Source organism: Ixodes scapularis, unplaced genomic scaffold (assembly GCF_016920785.2).
Source record: "Ixodes scapularis isolate PalLabHiFi unplaced genomic scaffold, ASM1692078v2 PGA_scaffold11__112_contigs__length_91849675, whole genome shotgun sequence".
Lineage (NCBI taxonomy): Eukaryota > Metazoa > Arthropoda > Arachnida > Ixodida > Ixodidae > Ixodes > Ixodes scapularis.
Window position 1 is genome coordinate 86,776,185 of NW_024609837.1, and position 6,118 is coordinate 86,782,302.

The 6,118-nt window shown below is 47.0% G+C and overlaps 1 long non-coding RNA gene across 1 annotated transcript; it reads right to left on the reverse strand.

Annotated features, from left to right (window-relative positions):
• Nucleotides 1-4,163: 4,163 nt before the first annotated feature.
• Nucleotides 4,164-4,624, reverse strand: LOC120840773. The gene is made up of 3 exons (XR_005715632.2): nt 4,599-4,624; nt 4,318-4,392; nt 4,164-4,230 (listed from the first exon to the last, which is right to left on the reverse strand). It is a non-coding gene; the product is annotated as an uncharacterized LOC120840773 (long non-coding RNA).
• Between the last annotated feature and the right edge of the window lie 1,494 nt (nt 4,625-6,118).

Below are 6,118 nucleotides of genomic sequence, written 5' to 3' on the forward strand. Positions count from 1 at the left end.
CGAGCGCGATGAAGTAAAAAGTTGCATCGTCGCACAATGCCGCCATCGTCGTACAACAAAAGGTTCCTCTTCTTCGTCTTCAACAGTTGGCGCCAAAAGAACACGACTTTGGATTTGGATTCCAATCCAAACAACAAAAGTCAGCTTGTTGCCAGACTTAGCACTTCAATTATACTAAAAACGCCGCGGTCCGCCGCCAAGGTCCGGGCTAGAAAAGTGCTTGGCATTTCTCACAAGCGCGGGCCGCGGACCGCCGGCGGACCTCGAAAACCGGTGACGTAAGATCACGTGATGCGCGGCCCGCGGACCAAAACAGCAATTTGGTCCGTCGTGTGGATACACCTTTAAGGTGATAAACTCTGTTTATTTACAAAGAAACAAATAACAACAAAACAGCGGCAATAAGCTGGTGAACGCCGTCGGTGTGGAGATTGCCCACGGCCGAACGGTCGTTCACAAATGTACAAAGGACGGGGTAAACGCTCACCGGTGCGCCGGAAGGTTCCCCGCTGTCGTCGCCGCCGAATCCCAGGAAGAAGAGCCCAGCGAGAAAAAAAATTGGCTTGCTCTTTGATGGAGATGCGCCTCAACGGGTAATCGGTCTCTTAGCTGTAGATGAGAAATTTGGCCAGTGCGGTACAACCGCTAACCTGGGGTTTTTAACGTGCATCACGCAGTAGTGATCACACGAACGCGTGCCGGTACGAAACTCATCCAGATCGAAACGGGCGGGGGCGGCGGGGATCGAACCCAGGAGGTTCCCAGCGCAAGCTTTCGCTCCACGCTCCGAGCTGAGACGCGTTAGCCCACTCGGCCACTTCCTCCCTAGCCCAGCGAGACTGCTGTCCGCTGGTTTTAACGGCGGGGCGAAGTGGCCAATCAAGGAGCGACACGTCGATCTCCTTTGTGAGGGGGTTCGTTACGGAAATCGCCCCTAGGGGGGAGAGGAGGAAGCCACTCACAGTAACGTCCCTGGATATTTTTTTCGTTTTTACAGGTAGCGACAACTTTCCTCCTCTCCATCTACGATTCCTCTTTCCCCACAAAATTTTCTCCTCTCCCTTTCTAGCGCCGCCATTCGCTTCCTAACGTCAGACGGGAGGGCGGTTGCGTTGTGTTGTTATGTGGTTAGCAGTAGTGTAGTGTTCCTTGTTTTGGTAAATTCCAGCGCGTGAAATTAATGTGGATATCATCGGGTTACTTAGGTGAATCGAAGGTAAGCTGTTATTTCCGCAAAAGCACATATATATATATTAATATTTTGCCGCAATCCCTATCATACCGCAGCGAGAGCTTTCGCGAGCAATGCTCTCGGCGATGCTAGGTATGTGCGCGCCTGCGTTACAATAAACTATATTTCTAATAAAGACATGCCTTGTGAAAATTTCATTCCGTCGTCGATAGAGCCGCATGGTTAAGCTATTCTGAGAACTCTATTTTGTTTGCAACCATTCTCCCTCGTGGCGAGCGTTGGTAATGCTACGCAAACGTGTGCACGGTGTAGACGCAAACGCGTCTGGAACTCATTATTTTGGAGTGTATCTACATGACTTCAACACGCATTTTGTTATAAGTACTAGTAGCAGTGTTTGGATGGAAAACAAACGTCGTGCAAAGTAGTGACCTTGACGAGTTTGGACGGTGCGAGATCCGTGCGGATGAATTTACAGCACTTAACTCACCAGTCCCAAACAATATTTTGCGTGAAGTTACACCAATGCACGTGTTATCCCCACATGCGATAACGGGCAATCTCGTCCTCGAACCTCTACTGCGGAGCCGTGTTTGGTCTTAAATAACTCTGTGAAGGATTCTAGTTGGCAACTTTCGCTGTTTTTAATTGCTGGATAGCATACCTTCAGCGTGCAGTGAAGAAATGTGGCGTACAACTTTTATTATTTCGCCACCTTAAACGGTGAATCCAAGACCAATTTTATTAGATCGCGTTCAAGGAATTCGTTATGAACGTGTTTAATGTCTCTGTCTACCTTTTGCTGCCTAGCTTCCACTGTAACATCCACGTAGATATTTTTTTAGACAAAACCCCTGAAACTGGGGGAAGGAAGGAAAACACAACACGAAGCACATGCATTGTGCAGATATTTTTCTTTATTTCAGCTCTTGTCGTGCGATTATATATACTGTATATATCAAAAAACAAGTGTTGAAACTCATGAGCAGTGCAGTAAGATATAATTAATGTAATTGAGTTCATTCAAATGCAAAGCACATTAATAGTAAATATGGGAAGAGCCCAACTTTGTTGTAATTTAATTGAACTGCCACATGTTATGATATGTATGCAGTTTGTGTATTCATGGTAGTGAAGATAAGAAAGTGTCTTGAATAAGACAACACAGATTTTTTATTTTTTATTCAAGATCTTTTTAGGAAGTAATCAATGTTGCAGTCGAACAAGTCATCCCACAGGAGATTAGGAGAATATGCTTAAAAAAAAGGATAACACAAAAAGAAACAGCTACTAGGGTGAGCTAGAGGGGGATGTGTGCTCATTGCCTACTTCGCTCCATTTTAGTAATCCAGGATGGAAGTGTGAAGAAGAGCACCCACAGCATGACTTCCAGCCTACTATGCCAAAGCAGAAAATGAGCACACCATACCCCTCCAGCCCACTCTACCAGCACTCTTACAGCAGAGAAGACGCCATGGAATGTTTTTCTTGCATGTGATCAAGTCCTTGTCTTTCTCTTCATATAAGTGTGTCCTCTCTTTCGCCTATTAGCACTCAAAAAGATCAAGATGTCCATGGTGGTTGTGTTTCCAATTTTGTGAGTGCCGAAATACTGGTTTTCTGGTGTTTATCGGAAAACCAACGACTGTGTCACTGCCAAATAGGGATGGAAACACTAAATAAAAATTCTCCGAGCGTTGGAACTGAAAATTCCTCCGAAATCAACGACGTCTCGCGAGTGCAACGGCCACTGCCATTGCCATTGCCATTGCCATCGGCAACGGTTACTGCCATTGCCGATGATAACAAAAGTGCCAACCCAACCGGCGATAACCACCAACCGACCTGAATGGCGATGATGATGAGAATTTTCAGTGACAGAGAAGTGGCTTTTGCGGCGATTGTGAGGCGAGCCGACAGGGAAACGACAACACCAGAAAGATGGTTGGCCCTGGTGATCAAGCGAAGTAAAGGACCACATGGACGGATGCCCAATGGTTGGTGGCCAGAAATAACAATCAAGTATAATCGGAAGCATAACCAGAATGTAACGTCGACAACGATGAAAAACAGGCATACACAGTGCAAAAATCAACAACAGCCTACTCAATCGGGCAGTGGTCAGGCGGCCGAAGAAAGAGAATGGCCGTTGCCAGCGGCCATAACAAACAGCAAACTGTACACCAATATAAAGAATCTGCAGGCCGGTAACATTGAGCTGGCCCTTAATCACCAAACTGACTGAAAGAGAACAAGAAAGGTATACAGTCAGGAAGTAAACTATCAGGTTATCGGGATCGAGCTGGAAAAGAAGGTGAATATTCTAGCAGAGCTGAATGATTTGATCTGCGCATGCCAGCTGTTATATGAGGAGGTGACAAAAGGAAGTTGAACTGAAAGGGGGCCATTAAAATAAAGATAAAGGAGCTTAGTCAACAGCTGCAAATTGTCACCAGTCAAACAGAACAAGGCTCCCTCGAGAGCATTAAAACGAATTTGCAAAGCCAACCAGTACCACTCTAACAACAAGGACCAGTTGAAGAAGCTTGAGGACCAGATCGAAGAGGAAAGGGCAGTCTTTCACAAAAAACCGGTCACTGCGGCAAACCAAATTGAGTATCGGAAAACGAACAAGCTGTTCGAGCTCAATCGGTCTGCCTTCTACCGGAAACTTGATGAAGACCAAAAGGAGATGGACGAGAACACTGATGTTGATTAGGTGATTACTTTCTAGCAAGGAATCTGGGCAACCGATGACGAAGAAGGGGAGCACCAAGAATTGACCTATTGGACCCAGGGGAGGTGTGCATGACTGCGATGTACATGACTGGACGGAGGAGCCTGCTGCCAGGAATGAGGGAACCGCACCCGAGTAGCAAGCAAAGAGCACAGCCAGCATCAGCCCTACCGTTCACTTCTACACACGACTGTCATTCGTTCAGGGAAATGCCTTATCCTTCGAGGCACTCGTCCACTCGTCCCCTGCGGTGTACCTGGCTGGAAGAAGGAGCCTGCTGCCAGGGATGAGGGAACCGCACCTGAGTAGCGAGCAAAGAGCACAACCAGCATCAGTCCTGTCGTTCACTTCTACACATGGCTGCCATTCAATCAGGGAAACGTCTCACCCTTTGAGGCAGTCGTCCCCTGCGGTGTACATGGCTGGACGGAGGAGCCTGCTGCCAGGAATGAGGGAACCGCTCCTGAGTATCGAGCAAAGAGAACAGCCAGCGTCAGTTCTGTCGTTCACTTCTACACACGGCTGTCATTTGTACTTTTATAAGGAATGCTCATAATAGTGGAGGGAGCTGCTTCCTGCAGCATTAATCGAGAATGGGCATAAAGCACTTATATGTTCTGTGTGTAATTTCATGCAAAAGCAATATTGCACCCTTTGGCATTGACTTACTTTGTTTAAGCACAGAGCGCTGACCAGCAGTTCTTATTAGGATGGAGCCTGCCATGTTCGATTTTTGTACTGAGACTTGCAGTGAACCTGTAAATTTTGAAGGCACAAAATGAAACCCCACAATATGGTGCATGCAGCAGACATTTGTATGGCAGAGTAGTCAATGGTCACAGAAATGCATTTGTTTTGAGAGGGACCAATAGAGACAAAAAAAAAAGAAATTGTTGTCGTGCTTCCACCAATAGACCCACCTCACCAAGCGTTCGGCGCATGCATGAAGGTGCCATAACTTTAGTTCACAATAGGTAGACGGTGGTGCCCGAAACGGCTTGTGCTGTCTCACGCGCAGAGTTCCAGTGTTTCGGGCACGTGCAGAAAGACTGAAGTTCCCTCAATGCATTGCGACAGCGATGGCGCGTAGTCGAACTGGCTGGTGAGATCGGTCTATGGCATGAATTTTGTACGCCTCACCCCACTGGTGTTAAGGATGGTTCTGACCTAACATAGTGCGACACTGTTAATGCAAACAAGGGATGAAAAATGTTCATATGGGGCACAAAGTTGCACCCTATTATTTGGTGCCAGCATTTACTAATTCAAAGTAAAATGCAAAGAGTGCCGCAGTTGTACTCGCACTAACAATGTCATGCAGTATTTGTGTCTGGCCATCATGTTACTCAGCAACTGCAGCATCCGCATTGGGCACAAACTCCCAGTCGCAGCTTTGCATCTCGCTGGAGTGGGTGGCTGTGAGTATGAGCAAGGCTCGTGCTGAAGCCGGGAATTTTATCAGCAGGCAGTTAAATTCCACTCGCGCTGTTCATTACAGCAGCGACCAGGGGCGGATTTAGAGGGGGGGGGGGGGGGTCCGGATGTCCTGACCCCCCTCTTGATTTTTGCATGTGTAAAATTTAGGACATAAACTTTTTTATGATGTCCTGGGTACATACTGCACATATACGCATGGCAGGATAGTCAATTGTTGCAGGAATGCCCAAGAAAGCACATACCACATTTGAGATGAGCAAATACAGGCCGAAAAAGAAGGAACGGAAGAATTAGCCCAGAGTATGCCTGGCACACGCTCGAGTTAAGGATGATTGTGACTGCATGTCGCTGCGTGTGTCCGGCTACTAAATGCTGGAATTGCGTCTGACTCACCAACTGGAGGGCCCGCCTGAGGCACAGACTCCTGGTCGCAGTTTTGCACTTTGCTGGATTGTGCCTCTGTGTGCGTGGGCAAGGCTTGTGCTGAAATTGTAAACTTTGTCAGTATGCAGTTCAATGCTACTTGCATTAATTCATCACCTTGGACAAGCATATTCTCAATAATCTGTGGAGGAAATACAACACCTGTGAGAGCAGCAGTTTAATTCAGAGATGGAAGCGTCTGGATGCTGTCTTCCTCCTGCATTGGCTCCCCTGCTCAAAACAGGTAGCACTTTAATACCAAATCTAGCAACCAAGTGACAGCAAATTCAATATCTCTGACTGTGCCAACTTACCTTGGATATTTCCCT